This window comes from Chelonoidis abingdonii, chromosome 6, assembly GCF_003597395.2.
Source record: "Chelonoidis abingdonii isolate Lonesome George chromosome 6, CheloAbing_2.0, whole genome shotgun sequence".
Taxonomy (NCBI): Eukaryota; Metazoa; Chordata; order Testudines; family Testudinidae; genus Chelonoidis; species Chelonoidis abingdonii.
In genome coordinates, this window is record NC_133774.1 from 11,584,427 (window position 1) to 11,603,662 (window position 19,236).

The following is a 19,236-nucleotide window of genomic DNA, read 5'->3' on the forward strand; positions in this document are numbered from 1 at the left end:
CCCGGGACCCCAAGAGTAACCACAAATCCCTTGGTTCTTAAAGACAAGGTAATAAACCATTTCCTCCTGGTCTTTACTTCCTCAGATTTTCTCGCCCCTGCGATACTAGAGATAAGGTTCCACTGAGCTATCAATCTCCTGAAACACAAAACCGAAGAGGACAGATTTACCTTCCCCAAAAGAGATACTATTTAAACATTCCAGCAAACTACACACATGTAAATACAAAAACAAAACAAATAAAAGCCTATTGTTTTGCTACCTTTGTACTCACAACTTTGAAACTGAAGACTAGAAGCTTGAAGATAGAAAGAAACCTCTCATAGCCGAGAAACAGACAAAAGACCCAAGACCAAGAAAAAAACCCCAAATTCCCTCCCTTAAGCTTTGAAATATCCAGTTTCCTGATTGGTCCTCTTGTCAGGTGTTTGGTTCTCTTTGTTAACCCTTTACAAGTGAAAGAAACATTAACCCTTAGCTATCTGTTTATGACAAAGATGAAAGAGAACAGGTGAATACAGACTTAATTTGTCAGTGTTTAGGATTTTGTAGTGGTGTCCATCACATTAGTATCTGAGACCCAGTTTGTCAAAAGTATTTTGACATCTAACTCTCATTGATTTCAATAGGAGTTAGGATCCGAAATATCTTTGAAGATGTGGGTTGGAGTGCTTTCCATGGAAGATTGTCCTAGCAAGGTCCCTAGTGGACTTCATGAAGTCTGCTGCTCTTCTCCCATTTTGAGTGATGAGATGTTCAGCTTGGGGTAGGTTTTTTATTTTTGGGTGGGGGGCAAGAGAGAGTTATTGTAATAGTGTCAGGGGGAAATGAACAAAGAAAAATGTCTTGCAATATGACCTAAAGGTGGTCAGGCTGTGGATTTTTCTGATCTCTTTTGGAAGTTTTTTCCACAGCCAGACAACATTGACCAAGAATTCCTTATATCCAGGTTTCTCACATTTCATCCCAGGCACACCCACCATTGCTGCCCCCAGGGACCTTGCAGCAGTGATTATGCCAAGGTGGGAAATTTCATGGAAAATGCAAAGATGATAAATTCCCTAAATATATACAATTCACAAAGCCCTTGTTCTGAGCAGGGGGTCGGACTAGATGACCTCTGGAGGTCCCTTCCAACCCTATGATTTGACCATAAGAGGTGAGCATCATTTTTCCTAATTTTACAGATTGAGAAAGTTATATGCTTAAGGTTATCCAGAACTCAGGACTAAAACCTAGCTTTCCCAAATGCTAGGCCAAGATGCTATCCAGTAGGCCTCTCTGCTAGAGTTTAGCATTCTATATCTAGTGATGATAGAATGGTGCTCCCCTGCTCAACAGAAAAAAAAGACTGGGTTTTCCAAGAAAGATATTGAACACTTCTTCACACAGTGCACAGTCAACTTGTGGAACTCCTTACCTGAGGAAGTTGTGAAGGCTGGGACTATAACAATGTTTAAAAGGGAACTGGACAAATTCATGGTGGCTAAGTCCATAAATGGCTATTACCCAGGAAGGGTAAAGAATGGTGTCCCTAGCCTCTGTTCATCAGAGGATGGAGATGGATGGCAGGAGAGAGATCACTTGATCATTGCCTGTTAGCTTCACTCCCTCTGGGGCACCTGGTATCTGTAGACAGATACTGGGCTAGATGGACCTTTAGTCTGACCCGGTACGGCCGTTCTTATGTTCTTATGTTCTAACACTGGGGATGACGTAAGCATGTAGGGAGATAGAAACACAGTTGCCGTTGGTGGTGGTGAACGAGTGACCAAAGGTGTCTTTGTTAACAAAAAAAAATATACAAAGGCATGGACATGTAATAGCAAGATATCTGGCTAAAGTGTTAAGTAATCAGAAATGTCCTGTTATGCCAGTGAACTGTCAGAAGCTGAAAACAATCATTTAAATCTTATAGAATCAAATGTAGCCACTAGTTATGGCAATCTGAGCATCTGAGCAATTTAGATATTAATTTGAATTCCTGTTTAGATTCTTTTCCCCCCCTCCATGAATCATCGGATAAAAATGAAAAGCCCCCAGCACTTGCTTCTGAGGCTAATAGGTTAGGGTTAAAAATCCTTCTAAAGATTTAGCAAGTCAAATAGTCAGTGACCTCTGAGGCAAGGAATTAAAACATCAGGATAGAAGAGGAAAGACTAAGATCTTAGTGAAATGAAGCAACTGCAAAGAGTGATTAAATGAAGAATTACACTAGGAAGGCTAAGTTAATTAGGTGGATAAGGAAACAGGACTAAAGACAATGATATAGTTCTTTAGGAAGGCATGTATTTCATGCCCTCAAGCTACTAGCCTATAAGTCATTCAGTAGATTCCAGAGGAGGAGAAAAAAAATGCAGAATTTTAATGAATAAAGCTTCATTGATCCCTCTACTAGTCCCATTTAGGAGTCTCTACACCTCCACCAAGTCCCAGTGAGGATCTGTCCATGCAACACTCTTCACAATACTTAAAGGATGTATTCCAATAAGAAATGGGACTGGTTCTTCTAATGCACATTAAACAGCCGATGAAGTCAACCTCTTCATTGCTGTCTCTTGGCAATGGTTCTAACTGGGTCCCTTCATTTAGGGGAGTCTCCTGCTTGCCCTGGAGAAGTGCATATCCAGGATGTGACTAGTCCATCTCCAGATGACAGACATAATATGAGAAATAAGAATTGGTGATAGAACGTAAAGGATTCCCTTAAATGAGCCTTATATATGTCAGTGCTGGCAGTGACACAGAAAAAAGTAGGCCTGTCATATAAGTTACAGTCGGAGTATTTAATAATAAAAAAAATAATAAGTAATAAATACAATGCTAATTAATATAATATAATTAATAATACCTGGCTCTGTTGCAGGGTGGCTGGTCCATTTAAGGGGTCCCTCTCAAAGCACTTTTCCTCAGTAGATCTCAAAAGTGCTGTACAAAGGAGCTCAGTATCATTATGTCCATTATATATATGGGGAAAATAAGGTATGTGGAGGTATAGTGATTTGCCCAAAGTCACCCAGCCAGTCAGTAAATCAGTGGCAAAGCCAAGAACAGAATTAAGGTCATAGTCCCACTCCAGTGTTCTATCCACTAGACCACATTAGGTAACTTAAAGTGATGGCAAATATTCAGTATTTTCTTGTACTTCTATATGCTTATGATAGAAAATACCCTGAATATTACAAATGTGCTGAAGTTATCTAATTATAAGTGTTTATGTAACGGGTCTACTGCAAGTCAATAAGCAATTTCATTTTAAAGGCCATTGCTGAATATCACATGAGCTTTACAGCAATAATGTCTGATTACAATTAGAGGTTCCACTCCAAATTGCTGGATGTGAACATCCTAAACTCTGAGGAAAGTCTGAAACCCAAACATGACAGTAGGCTCAATCTCTATAATAGGAGGATCCAAACCCCAGATTTCCTAGAACGTTATGGAGGTTTGGATCCAGATCTGCAGATTGGGGTCCTCAATAATTAAAACTTAGTAGGGGAATAAGAAAAACCACAATGCTAGACAGGGATGTTAAGACAAATGCATGAAAGCTACCAGCTAGAAAAAAGCATTGTTGTACTGCAGTCTGTGCATCTTTCGTTTGTTGATTCTCTTTATAAAGCTACTAACAGGATCATACAGACAATGTAAGCCAAACACTCCAAATCGAATGTTTCTCTACAAAATGATTCCACTTCTTTTATTCTCACCAAGGAACCGAAGGCAGCAGGGAGCTTCCCTAAGAACTGTTATGTTTTAAAGGAAAAGAATTAATACAACAGGTGCATCAAGCAAACCGTCCTCTGTATCTAATCCTTTAAAGTGGCTGCCCTCAGGTTACCCGATTATCTCTCATAGAGCTGTCATGTCACACACTCAAAAGATGAGCAGATATCACAAGCGCTGACTTCAAAGGCTTTGTTTTTCTGAACCACGCACAAACACACACAGAACACTGCTAAATCGTTGCTCAGCAGTCTACAGCCTGCTTACCTACCCCAGCATCCTGCTGAACAAGACCCCCTGTTGCTTTTATTTAGCAAGACAAGTACTTACCCAAATTCACATTGGCAGGCACCATTTCCCTTTTGACATAGCCATGTGGTGGCTATTGCTTTTGGTGTTTTCTACAGAACAAACATTGTGGAGTTTATTCATGTATCATTATTAATTTGCTGACTTCACTATAGACATTGCAAGCACTGTAACGTTCCCGTCACCTTCCTCCTCGACTGACTATGTCCAGACATAAGAGTGCATTTTGTCATGCCTTTGAAGGTCTGAGCTGTGAAAATAATTGGATGTTGGCACTTTGAATATATATATATATTTTTATGAGAGTGATATTATGCCCAGCACAAAGGATAGAAATATATTCAGAGAGGAGATGATGTAGCTTTTTTTGAAGGTATGTTTTCGAGACACTCAGATGCCACAGTGATCAGGGCTGGATTAAGTTATAGGCACTGTAAATCCAGAAGCAGGGCTCCAGCTCCTGGAGTTATGTGAGTACACCAGTGGCTCAGCTTTCATTTCTTAGAAAAAGTATGTGTCTAGCTCTCATGGTTAGGAAGAGAAGCCTGAAAATGTGAACACAATGCAGAGGTGTCTTCCTGAGTCTGTAGGCAGCTTGAAACAATAGCTGAGAGGTTTGAATGGATGTCTTTATCTCCATGAGATGGTAACTATGAGTCCTGGAAGGTCTTGCCAGTGTGACCCCAGAAGAAGCCTATACAAAGCAGGAAGGGAAGAGTGCTGCAGGCCTAGTCCACAACCTAAGCAGATATACATCAACTGTTGCAGTAAGTTCTGGGGGACCCTCTTGTTGCTGCCTCTGCCTCTATGGGAGAGGAGCGGGGACCCTTCCCTTGGCTAATCCTGCGGGCGAGAGGGGTGGCCCCATCTGGTATACCTGAGGTCATAAATTGCCTTGATCTGGTCATAACAGTGATAGCCACTAAAGCATAGAACTTTGAGAATCAGGTAACGTGATGATTGCATTTTGTGTGGTCACTGCACCTAATGATTTTCTTGTATCCATAACACATAAGGCTGTAATAGTGTAAATATAACACCAAGTGTGGTCAGGCTGGGTCAACACCTGGAAAGGAGAAGACACAGGGTGTGGCATTAACCAACTGATGATTTAGGGATGGATTGTGACAGGCCCTACACAGGTGTCTGGACTGGGGGAAGACTACAAGGTCTGGCATGGGCCATTTCAGTCTGACAGCTCCCAGGTTTACCAGGCCACAAGGGGGTTCAGGAGCAAGATTTGCCTGCCAATCTCTTGTCATAGGAGTCTTCCTGCATACTAGGTTACTCAGGGAAGAGTAAGTGCTAGGGAGCATGCAGTACCGCAATACTCAGCTGCGTATTATGGGCCCTGCACTGCTAATAGTCTCTCTCTTCTCAGAAGTGGTAGGAGCCTGTGTTTCTGGAGCAGGAGGACACACATTATGTCCTTGTGGGGAGTGCCAAGTGATCATGGTACGCAGCATAAGGACAACCAGGATTTGTTACAACAGTGCACCACAGGTGCACAAACTGGGGTGCAGAGAGGTTACTGAAAGCCACTGAATAAGATATAAGTGACATGGCTTGGAACAGAACTTTCCCCTGTACTAACAATAGATGCCACATTTAGCTTCTGCTCATCAGTCTGGTTTGCAGTTTTTGTTTTTAATTGGTTTATGCACAAACAAGGGACAAATGGAGACAAGTTTTCTTTCACATTGGTTTCACAAGTACAGACGCTCCCCGACTTATGCAAGCATTCAATTCCAGAATACCTTGCTTAACTCAAATTTTGCGTAAGTCAAGAATATATACCCAACCATTATGCAAAACAAAACAGACAAAAAAACCCACTTTCTAGCTTACAGAATTTACAGAATTTTTTCTGTAAGTGTGGATTTGCATAAATCGGGTTTGCGTAACCCAGGGAGCACCTGTAGGAGCATTTGAAATGCCTGTACTTTGACTTCTTAAGAACAGTTGTCAGCGCTAGAATCACCTGATCAGTGCATTATGTTCTGTTCCTGGGATAATCAAGGTTAGAGCACCTATTTATTATATAACCTAGATACCAAAGTCAACTCACTTCTCAGATAATCAAATCTTAGCTGAATGCAATTTGGATAGTTCAGGAAAATAAATAGGATACCTATGGGCAAACTGATATGCAGACTTTGTGTGTGTGTGATTTGTTTCTTTTAATGCTCCCAAAGCAAAAACCATTCACCTATGATATTCCTCATAGATTTTTAAAATGGTGTCACAATTCGAGTTGTGGGGGGGAACAGATTTTCCATCACATCAGAGTTTGAGATTTAAACATTTTCTCTGGTCTTGAATCAATAAAAAAAATCAATATCTCAAAAATTTTGCAAACTGATAATGCAAAACAAATGTTCAGATTGGGTCAATTGAAACATTTCATTTTGAAAAAAATTGTTCTGATTATAGCCTTTTAGTATAAATTAAGCAACCTTTTGAAAAAAAAAATATTTTGAATAACCCTCCACTCCCAAAAATGAGACATATAAACAATTTCCAAACTTTTTGTTTCAAACATTTTTTGAAGTCAGGAAATTTGTCAGAACTGACCCTTTCCTGTGAACAGATTTGGTGAATCTACATTGTCTGGGAAAAAAATGGTTTTGCTGGAAAATTCCCAACCAGATCTAGTCACTATCCATACAGAATAGGAAAGAAGTTCTATTGAATGGACAGAAATTCTCGAGCACCTGCCCAGAAGTAAAGGTCTCAGATATGGATCTATGAAAAGTCTCACTCTTCTCGCAGAAGGCTTCCTTCTATGCTGGAACATTAAAATCAAAGCCAGTGCAGCAATTTGATCTTAAAATGTAGTGGGCATTAGCCCTCAGAAAGTGACAATCAATACAGAATGGAACAGCACGTCTCTTTAGCAACATGGGTCACATCAGATCTGTTTTCCACTCACTACACTGGCTCCCATAAAACACGCTAATATATTTAAGATCTCAGTTATCTTCACGGCATCAATCATCTGGGCCCAGGCTACCTAAAAGATTGTCTAAAGCTCTGACATGAGGACTGTGGTCAACAACTCCGCTTCTCTACTACAATGGAACAGTCTACAGCAAAGGTAAAGTTCACTTGCTCAGAAGACTGAGCTTTCTTAGAGGTCAGGCCAAAGCTGGGAAACAAAAGCCTAGAGGATCTAAAAACTACTATGAACATCACTCTTTTCTGTTCCTAGTTCAATGTACACTTGTTAGACCTTCCTTCACTGAAATAAACAAAGAGCACAGGATACATTTAAAGAAAATGAAATCCACATGCAATTTTCTCCTCCCAGGGAGAGAAAACTATGTACAGTTTTGGGCCCCACACTACAAGAAGGATGTGGAAAAATTGGAAAGAGTCCAGTGAAGGGCAACAAAAATGATTAGGGGGCTGGAGCACATGACTTATGAGGAGAAGCTGAAGGAACTGGGATTGTTTAGTCTGCAGAAGAGAAGAATGAGGGGGGGATTTGATAGCTGCTTTCAACTACCTGAAAGGGGCTTCCAAAGAAGATGGATCTAGACTGTTCTCAGTGGTAGCAGATTACAGAACAAGGAGTAATGGTCTCAAGTTGCAGTGGGGGAGGTTTAGGCTGGATATTAGGAAAAACTTTTTCACACAGAGAGTGGTGAAGCACTGGAATGGGTTCCCTAGGGAGGTGGTGGACTCTCCTTCCTTAGAGGTTTTTAAGGTCAGGCTCGACAAAGCCCTACCTGGGATGATTCAGTTGGGAATTGGCCCTGCTTTGAGCAGGGGGTTGGACTAGATGACCTCCTGAGGTCCCTTCCAACCCTGATATTCTATGATTCTATGAAAGAACCACATGTGACAGATGCTAGTTACATTACATAATGCTCTCCTAGAAGTCACTCAGATAACATGGTGATGGGTATGTTATAAGAACCTGCATAGAACAGAATTTTTAAGAACAGTAAGGTGTTGATCGCATTATGGAGTGAGCAGCTCTGGAATTGAATGAAACTCTTGGCTTGGCTTGCAGTGATGTCACACTGTAATATAGCCTATAACTGTGCGGATCTCATCTCTGGTCCCCTTTACTAACTGGTCCATATAAGAGGTCAATGATTCTGCTACAGTGGCCAATTAGGAAACTTTAGGAAGCTCATGTTTTTAGTATGGGCAATCCTGGGTTCAGTCCCCAACAATGACCCTTGTTGAGTTGGTTTCAATATTTCTGCTATCCACAATGTATAAACATAGGTCTAACAGTTATGGGCAGATTCATATCCCATGCATGCCAAAATACAGTTTAAGATCATCTGTTGCCTTCACTGTAAAAATGGGATCAAATCACCACAACAACTGGCTGGAGGAGACAAAGACTAAAGAGGCATCATTCTCTTTCTCCCAGCTTGACAGATGCACAATGCATGACAACATATGGTTAGAGAGCCAAAAAGTTTTGCTGAGAGGTAGTTATCTGGAACAGGTTGGATCCAACTGGCATTACAGCAGCGATCTATATCTGTATATATGTAAATGGTTAATATATAAGAAACTAATAGATGTCTCTTAAGCATAGTTACTGTGGTTTTGTAAGATCAATAAAACCATCTTGTGCCCTGCAAATGGCTTTGATTTCTTTTTACATTGGCTCTTGCCAACTGAGTAGGTGCTCTATAAGAGATTCTGTTGCTCCTTCCAGCATTAGAATCATAGAATATTAGGTTTGGAAGAGACATCAAGAGGTCATCTAGTCCAATCCCCTGCTCAAAGCAGGACCAACCCCAACTAAATCATCCCAGCCAGGGCTTTGTCAAGCTGGGCCTTAACTCCTGAACCCTCCTCCCTACCTCCAGTGTGTGATAGGAACACACAGATATAGATGAGGGGGTCATATCCTCTAGGAGAGCCTTTGCACAGAACCGGAGGACTAAGCCCTTAACTTCTTGGGAGCAGCATTGTTTTGTTCATCAGCCCTGTTATAATACGCTGCTGAATGTCTTCACCTGGCCTCACTCACAATGTTGCTAACATTGACAGCTCGTGTGTATGCTGCAGCAGGGACCACAGATCAGTCCATGAGAGTACAGATTTCAGATTATTAGCTCTACCTCCCTGCTCTTGGGAGTATTAGTGTATTTTTTTTCTTATCACAGCAATAAGATATTCCAGGTCACATATTTCTGGGTGATTTCTGCACTGCTTGATTGATAAGTCACTCCACCTCCAGTATTATTACAAAGCCCAGGGGATGCTAATGCAGTGAAGGAGAGAGAGAGAAATTACGGAATGATGAGAAGTTAGAGAAATTGAGAAATATCAATTTGATGAGATTCAATTAGGATAAAGGGAAGTTAATGCACTTAGGGAATATTAATACTGGGCAAATGTACAAAATCGGAGACAGTGCAGGGATGAGGAAAAGCTTCTGGGACTTTTGAAGGAAGAAAATGCTCTTCATCTTACTTACATTATATTGGGTAAGGGTATTTAGATGCAATTTGTGGTAGTTCATATATAAACATGTCCAACAGAGATGGACAAAAAACTAAAAGAAACCAAACAACCTCTCTCCTACCCATTACGCAAAAATTTGTTATTTGGAAAAAAGGATCAAGCCGCTTTATCAAATGTTGAATTCACACTGGCCTGACCCAGAGCCCATTGTAATCAATACAATGATCCCCAATGATGTCTGTGGGCTTTAGATCAGGTCCTTATAAGTAACTCATTATCACATCTTCCACTCAAAACGTGATTGAAAGCTCTTTACAAACTATTGGTCAAAACTGCCCTTCATTACGCACGTTGCCTGCAGCTGGATTTTTTTGCCTGGGGAAGCAATGCACCCTACTGTCTGGCTATTCATAGAAGAAGCAGTCCCTGCAGGACTCCTTGGACCTTGCTGCTGAAGTGCACAGATAGCTGCTTGAGGCACAGGAACAACCTCACTCTGTGGGCCTGATCCAGTGCCCATTGAAGTTAATGGGAACCTTTATATTGCCTTCAGTAGGTGCTGTCCTATGTCGGCAGCAGCGGAGCAAGCTATCCCCAGCTGACCCACCTATGTGCCTAATGGGATCTGGAAGGATAACTTAAGCAGCAGCAGATCAGTTTTCATGTTCATTCAGTCCCTGGCCTCTGTTTCAAAGAGTGGCCCATTGAACCATGTCTGCATTGTTTCCCCTGTGATTCATATTACTCTTAGGCTACATCTAGACTACCCGCCATATCGGTGGGTTAAAACCGATTGCTCGGGGATCGATATATCACTTCTCATCTAGACGTGATATATCGATCCCCGAGCGCACTTATATTGATTCCGGAACTCCACCAACCCCAACGGAGTTCCGGAATCGACATGGGGAGCCGCGGACATCGATCCCGCGCAGTGAAGACGGGTGAGTAATCCGATCTTAGATATTCGACTTCAGCTACGTTATTCACGTAGCTGAAGTTGCGTATCTAAGATCGATTTCTCCCCGTAGTGTAGAGCGGCCCTTAGTCAATTAAGCTGCAAGTTCTTCAGGGTAGGGCCATATACATGTTTGGATGTTGCTCCATAAGAAATTAGAGAGTAGCGAAAGCCAAAAGATTCAGAGTTCAAACTCCAAGTCAGTCTAGGGGTGTTGTGATCAAAAACACAGGCAACTGTGCAACTCAGCATCAGATTGAAAGTCTGAACCCACCTCTACTTCAGATCCAGGTTTAAGTCTTTACCCATGCGAACAAAAACTAATAAGAACTACAATCTGCAAACATCAGAAACACATGTTCTTACTTGAAGCAGAGCAGCACAGACCAAGCCAAGGCTAAGGTGGTGCCAAATATCAGTTTATTACAAAGACTATTTCATAGGTTAGGTCAAATGCTATGTCTGAAACATGATCTCTTACAGTAGGGTTACGCTAGTATTTTTGCCAGTTGTAAGATACCACATTACTCCATCTTAGGGGCTGATCCTGAGACATTGAACTCAGTGGGAGCTTTGCATCGACTTCACTGATAGGATCAAGCCCTTACTGAGAATGAAAAACAAAATACCATCAGCACAGGAATGGCCAAAAAGTGGCATCATCTAAACCTTGGTTCAGTGAGCATATACCTAATTTAATCAGTCACATTGAAATCAACGTGGATCTGAATTTTAAGTCAATGGGACTACCCACATGCTTAAATATAGGCAAACATTTAAGTTCTTTGCTGAACCAGAGCCATATCAGTATATTTACTTGCTTCCCAAGCACACATCCGAAGGCTGAATCCTAAAAGTACACCACAATCATTTAAAAACTGATTTTAGAAAATATTTTTAAATATTGAACTCCATTATTTTAACGATTTGTTTATCTTTATTTTATTACTTTGATTATAAATCCATTCAATGTAGGGATTGAATTCTGTGACACCACCTCCTTCTATATTCTGGTAGAGATAACAGTTATTACAATTTTTCTCCACTAGATGGCAGAAAGCAACAGAACACACCCATGGACTGCCCTGCAGTTCACCTTTATATATAATCTGAACTAGATTTGATTCTGCTATCAGTGGAGGCTTAAAACAGAGGGGAAACTGGGTCTATTCTGTATACTTTTTATGTGCTTGCAGTTGCCAGGGAAACCATTCCCTTGGCATACTAATGCTGAGCATATCTGGCTCTTCTTGGATTCTAATTCTCAGAAAATTAAGATTGTCACAGCTAGAAGAGGAGAGGAGAGGAGAAACTATTAAGAAATAAGGACAAATAATTATTAGACTAGTAGACTTGACTTCTAAAAAGAAAAACATTTTCTGTGGTCAGCTTTTAAATGTCCTGGATGATTTTTTAAGACTTAGCCCATAAAATGTGTGTGTGTTTGGATATATGCAGAAGGAGGATCATGGGGTGGGGGAAGAGATTCAAATTCAGGCTGAATGTGTGGAAAAGGCTGCTGTTATTTAGGCATTGTCTCCATCACAGAAAAGAAATGTGTGTGTGGGGAGGGGAAACAAGCCTATATGAGGTTTATGAATGGTTATGCCCTTTCTCCTTCATGCCGTAACATCTAGTTGTAAATGTTATGGAGATGGCATTTATAATTAGACATATCATGATAAATGCATCTTTGAGGTACCTGCATTGCCCTCACTGTGTGTAACTAGGGATACTTTGATGTATCATTTAATTCCAGGACCTTAGATCCTCCAGGTGCATAGGTGTCGACATCCTAGGTGCTCTGGTCTGGAGCACTCACAGGAAAAAAAAGATACAGTGTGCTCAGCACCCAAACAGCTATTTGACAGCTTGGTAAGGGCTTGGGTAGGGCAGAGACCATTGAGCTGTAGGTGGACGGGAGCCTCAAGGAGGGGGCGGAGTGGGGGCAGGAAGAGGCAAAGAAAGGATGGGACTTTTGGGGGAGGGAAGCAGACCGGGAGTGGGAAGAGGCAGAGCAAAGGTGGGGCCTTGGAGGAACGGGGAGAGGGTGAGGGGTCTTATGGCAGAGTGGGGATGGAGCATGCCCAGGGGAAAAGTAGTAGTTTGTCTATAAAAATGAAAGCAAGCAAATATCAGTCCCCCCACAAAGCCATTTGATAAAACTTCAGCTGCAAGGCCCAAGATTTAGTGTTTGAATTAATATTAATATCGGTAATTCAACAGTCCCTAGGAGCCCTAATCATAGACCAGGACCCAACTGTGCTAGGTACTGTACAAACTCAGAAGAAAAAAATGATCCCTACATCCCAGACCCTACAGTCGAAGACAAGAGACAACAGATGGCCATAGACAATGTACCAATAACCAATGTAGTGTCAATGGAATTGGCCTTTGTTAGAAGAGTTTCAAAAACCTCTCATGAAGCATTTAACCAGTATGAGCTTTATACCAGTGAAAGATGCTAAACTCATAGCCCTTAATTTCTCACTTACAACGTGGGCAGTGATAGGGCAAACTTCCTCCTCAATTCCCCATTACTGTGCCTTCACCCTCACCTGGAAAGGCCACTTGGAGCAGAGAGAGGATAGTCCAGTCTCCTTATTCTGTTCATTTCTGGACTTTCTGTTGAGACACGAGATTCAGTCAGTTCCAGTTGAACTGCTGGGGTGATAAGGACATCTGATCTCTTCTAAAATGGTAGAACTCAACCAACTCTTTTCACATTAAAAGCATCAAAGAGACCTGTGGCACCTTATAGACTAACAGACATATTGGAGCATGAGCATTCACACCTCAACTACTAGAAGAGGGCCTCATCATCCCTGATTGAGCTAACCTCGTTATCTCCAGCCGATTCTTGCTTGCATATATATACCTGCCTCTGGAAATTTCCACTACATGCATCCAATGAAGTGGGTATTCACCCACGAAAGCTCATGCTCCAATACGTCTGTTAGTCTATAAGGTGCAGCAGGACTCTTTGCTGCTTTTACAGATCCAGACTAACACGGCTATCCCTCTGATTCTTTTCACATTGTCACATGATGATTGCCTCCTGTGTTACCAGAAATGAATGTTGTTGCATCTCTGAGACATTTCTCTTATAAGTGGGAGGCATTTATTCTGTGATAGAGGCTAAGCCATTGCATTATCTTACACAGGATGATTGATGGAGCTACAATAATTATGTCTCTTGGACAGTGGTACAAAACAATGACTATTTTGCTCAGTGTACCATCACTGAATCTTTGACTCCAGTCTCATCCAGATGTTCCTGAACATGAAGTCAAAACAGCCTGTCTAGCCACCCTGCCCTACCTCCATCCTATAGTGCTCCCTCACTCTCACTTATAACTTTTCCTTTTGGGCCAGGTCCTCCTCTTACTGAAGAGTAACTTCAATAGGAGCTTCATTGAGCCCTTGATCTCTTGTCCTTTCTTTGCCTTCTTTCACACCACCCCCTGCACCTGGAAGCAAACCCAACCCCCTGGATACATTGTATGCACACCCACATTGATCACATATGGCTGACTTTACAGAGAAAAACCAGGAAATAACTCCTGCTGTTTCCAAGGTCACTTGGATAATCTGTGCACTCACAGAATCTCAGTGAATCAACATAGGCTCTTCTCCACAGCTTGCATGTGTTACAAATGCCAATTGCTTAGTGTGGAAACAAGATAAAAGCTACCCTTTCTGCAAGGCTTTCCTTCATTGATCTCTTCTCTGGCATTGCCTCTGCAACTTCTTTAACCTCAGCTCTTGTGTGGTATTTATCTGAATGAGATTGTGAGCTCTTCAGGGAAGGAACTGTATCTTTTTAGGTGTTCTGTGATGTGCCGTGTAGCACTGATTAATCAGCAGTAATCCTCATGGTACTTTGGACTTTTCCCATATTATTATTTATATTTCTGTAGTGGCTAATGGCCCCAACTGAGATCAGGGCTAGATATTGTACAAACACATTTTGAAAGACATCTCCCCTTTGATCTCAATCAATAACTCACAATCTAAATAAACAAACAAGACAAGCAGAGTGTGAGAAATAGAGGTGAAGTGACTTGCCCCAGATTCCCAGGACAGATCAGCAATGCTAGGAACAGAACCCAGGTCTCCTGACTCCCATTCCACATTAGCTCCTCGTTGGAGCCAGGAAATTCCAATGCCAGAAGGGACCAAAGTGTCCATCTAGTCTCACCTCCTGTACAACACAGGCCAGAGAACTTCTCCAAAATAATTCCTAGAACAGTCTTTTCTGAAATCATCCAATCTTGGTTTCAAAATGGCCAGTGGCAGAGAACCCACCCAACCTCTGTAAATTGTCCCAGTGGTTATTTACCCTCTCTGTTAAAAATAGGCACCTTATTTTCAGTCTGAATTTGTCTAGTTTCAACTTCCACTCATTGGATCATGTTATGTCTTTCTCTACTAGACTGAAGAACCCATTATCAAATATTCCCATGTAGGTGCTTGTAGACTTTGATCAACTCACTCCTTAATGTCTTCTTTCTTAAGCTAAAATCAATTTAACCCCTTGAGTCTATCACTATAAGGCATGTATCAGAGGGGTAGCCTTGTTAGTCTGGATCTGTAAAAGCAGCAAAGAGTCCTGTGGCACCTTGTCTGTTAGTCTATAAAGTGCCACAGGACTCTTTGCTAGTATAAGGCATGTTTTCTATTCTTTAATTATTCCCAAGGTTCTTCTCTAAACTCTAATTTATCAACATTGTTCTTGAATCGTTGGTATCAGAACTGGATACAGTCTTCCTGCAGCGGTCATTGGCATGCCAAATACAATGCTAAAGTAACCTTTCTCCTCCTACTTGAGATATTCTTGCTTATGCATCCTAGGATTCTTTTAGTTCTTTTGACGATACTGGGAGCTCATGTTTAGCTGATTATTGATCTTGACCCCAGTGCTTCTTTTCAGAGTCACACCCTCCTAGCATATAGTCCCCCATCCTGTACGTATGACCCACATCCTTTGTTCCTCATAATAATATTGCTAATAATAATTAATTAGCATAGAAAGAGCACTATGTAGTCTTGGTGGTGCACCATGGGACCCCTCCTCCCATCTGTTGATAAGCTCTCTACTGTAGTTGATCATGGAGGCTGAAGTCTCAGAGATTAAAATAGGTGTATAACCTCACCTTGGGGTGGGAAATTGGTTAAAGTATCCTACAACTATGGATAAGACTACATAGACTTGATGATTTAAAAATAGCTAAGTTTAGTCGCTGCTGTTTAACATCCTCCTGAGATGTTACTGGAATAGAAAGAGTGTTATCATATGATAGGACTACTTCATCTTTTCTCCAAATATAGAACAGAAATAGTTATTGAATGCATATGCCTTTTCTGCATTATTATTGATAATTCTACCATTTCCAACTAGTAATAGGCCATCACCATTGTTAGATATTTTTGGTGTTGAAATGAAATATACACAGGTTGAGAGGGAAGGTACTGTACATCTGGAGTCAGGCTTGGGTTATGAGGGGTTACAGATACTGTTTGCAAGGATGAAAAGATACATACATATCGCATAACCGGCATATACCCAGATTGGGGTGCAAGGGTATTTTAAAGTGTCAGTGAATAAGTGGGCTCAGGTTCGCCCCCCATGGAATGAATAAGGGGTCCAAGTCAGTATCGGTGGAGCGGATAGGTACATGGGTGGGGTGCGTCCATTGGTCCCTCAGGGAAGGAAGTGGGTTATTTCCCTGGTTGGTCCATTACCCAGTGTGGTATTGGCGGTGTCCGGTGATGTGTTCAATATAAATGTCTCTGGACCACCTGATGGCGTCGGACATCATGAGCTGTCTCATGAGCCGGGCGTAGCGTCGACCGACCCCACATGCTTTCAGAACCGGCCCGTTGTGGGGGTCCCATGAGCCCAGGGCTCCCACAATCAGGGCATGTACCTGGACTTCATAGCCCTGGACTCTCAGGGTCTCAGCCAGTGAGGCATACTTTGACTCCTTCCGTGCTCTGGCCTAGTGGAAGGCAGGTGATCAGTTTTCAAAAGGCACCGTGACATCTACCAGGAGGACTTTCTTCTTTTCTGTGTCCGTCACGACGATGTCAGGTCGCAGTCGGCTATCTGTCCCAGGGATGGCAGAGTCGACGATGATCTTCCCCAGAGAAGGTGAAATGGCTTTCACTAGTTGGTTCTGGACAGTGTGGCGGTGCCGCCAGGCTATGGAGTGCTGCTTGCATCCACACAGAACATGTGGCAGGGTCTCGTTCACGTAGCCGCACTTCCTGCAGCGCTTGTCCTGGCTGCCGTGGCGGATGGCTCTGTTGAGGGGAACGCAGTTGAGTCGGGCCCTGTGGATGAACCACCAGTCTGCGAACCTGGTGAAGCTGCCCCCGGGGAGGACATGGTTACTGGTGTCCCACTTGCTGGACACCTCGAACACCTTGCCCTGGTCCGGCTTCCGCTTGAGGTTGTCGGAGTAGTGGTAGCGGATTACATCTTTCAGGGACCTTTCTAGCATGGCTCTGGCAGTCAGGGTGACGATGGTGTGGTCTGGGGTCTTTATGCATGGCACCAGCATTCCCAGCTCCCGGCGTTCCTCGCACCACTTCCAGCAGCAGCCGATCCTCTTACCCAGGCATCTTGAGGCGTTGCGGGCGTGGGTCCAGAGAGAAGATAGGTCTCTCCCCTCTCTCCTGAATTCAGCCTCCAGGGAGCCGCTGAGGTAAGTGGCAACGTCCTGCTTGGAGGGGGCCCTGGTGATGCATTTCCTGACCATATCCCGTATGGACTCCTGTCCAATGCTCCTCACTGTTGGGTCTGGGCACATCAGGAGGTGGAAGGCGTGGGTCACCACTTAACCAAAACCTCCTTCTTGTCCTTAATTATGCTGGCCATAGATTTTTCCTTGCATGTCTTTCCTTCCTTTATCAATTTTCTACAATTCCTATCTTCTGATTTATATTCATTACTTTTAGCTTTCCCTTTTTTCCATTTGTTATTTATTTATTTTATTTTTATAGCTGCCTTCACTTCCCAATAACCAATACAGCCTTTCTCCTCAATTGGGATTGTTGCTTTCTGAGCTTCTAGTAAAGTGTTCTGAAATAATTCCTGATTATCATTCACATTTTTCTGATTAAATTCTTCCTAACAACTGATCTGGCTCATAATAGTTTTCAGCTTTGTGAAACTGACCCCTTTAAAGCACCACGTATATATATTATAGGTCTGGATTTTATTTTGATGTATATTATAAATGTGATCAAGTCATAATCACTTTTACCTAAGCTAACATTATTTTTTAGTTCTGTAATCAATTCTTCTTTATCTGTCAAGACGACGTCTAATATAGAATTCCCCCATGTTGGATGCAACACTATTTGACTTAGGAAATTGTCATCTATAATATTAAGAAATTTCAAGGACATTTTAGTCCTAGCAGCATAAAACCTCCAGCATGTGTCACTCAGATTGAAGTCCCCATTATCGTCCAGCTTTGTTCCCCTCCACATTAGAGACAGGTTTGTAAGGAGGTGTTCCCTCATGTGATTTGAGAGAACAAACTAATACTCCCATTTTATGCTTTATCTGTTAAGACATTGATCCATAAACATTCCATAATATTTTCTTCCAAGGTGTCAGTGGCCCAGAAACAGGTAATGCCATTTTTGACAATACTGTGCCACTCACCCTCCCTTTCTGACTACTAAGTCCTTTCTAAATAAGTTATAATCATTGATTTTTACATGTGAATCATGTGGCTCCACCAATGGGAGTAACTGAGTGAATATTTAAACTGAATACCTGAAAGGAATTCTTAACAGTGTGGAATATAGTTACCCTAAGAAAACAATGGACCGCATTTCCTCCAATCCCTCAGACAGAGACAAACACCTACAGGATCTCTATCAAGCGTTCTTAAAACTACAATACACACCTGGTGAAGTGAAGAAACAGATTGACAGACCAAGAAGGGTACCCAGAAGTCACCTGCTCCAGGATAGGCCCAAAAAAGAAAGTAACAGATAACCACTAGCCGTCACCTGCAGCCCCCAATTAAACCTCTCCAGTGCATTATCAAGGATCTACAACCTATCCTGAAAGACAATCCCTCACTCTCACAGACCTTGGAGACAGGCCAGTCCTCGCTTACAGACAGACCCCCAACCTGAAACAAATACCAGTAACCACACACCACACAACAAAAACACCAACCCAGGAACCAAACCCTACAACAAACCCTGGTGCCAACTCTGTCCACATATCTATTCAAGGGACCATCATAGGACCTAACCACATCAGCCACATCATCAAGGGCTCGTTCACCTGCACATCTACCAATGTGATATATGCCATCATGTACCAGCAATGCCCTTCTCCCATGTACATTGGCCAAACCAGTCTCTGTGCAAAAGAATAAATGGACACAAATCTGACATCAGGTATTATAACGTTCTCCTGGTCACTCTATAACTGACCTAAAAGTGGCAGTTCAACAAAAAAACCTCCAAAAACAGACTCCAACGTGAAACTGCAGAACTGGAATTAATTTGCAAACTGGACACCATCAAATTAGGCCTGAGTAAAGATTGAAAGTGGTTGGGTCATTACAAAACCTAATTTCCCCCATACTCATTTCCTGCTACCGTTACTCACACCTTCTTGTCAACTGTTTGAAATGGGCTACTCATTACCACTACAATAGTGATTTTTCTTCCCTTGGTATCCTGCTGTCAATCTGATTATCTTATTAGACTGACCTTCCATTTGGTAAGGCAATTCCATTCTTTCATGTGCTGTGTATTTATATCTGCTA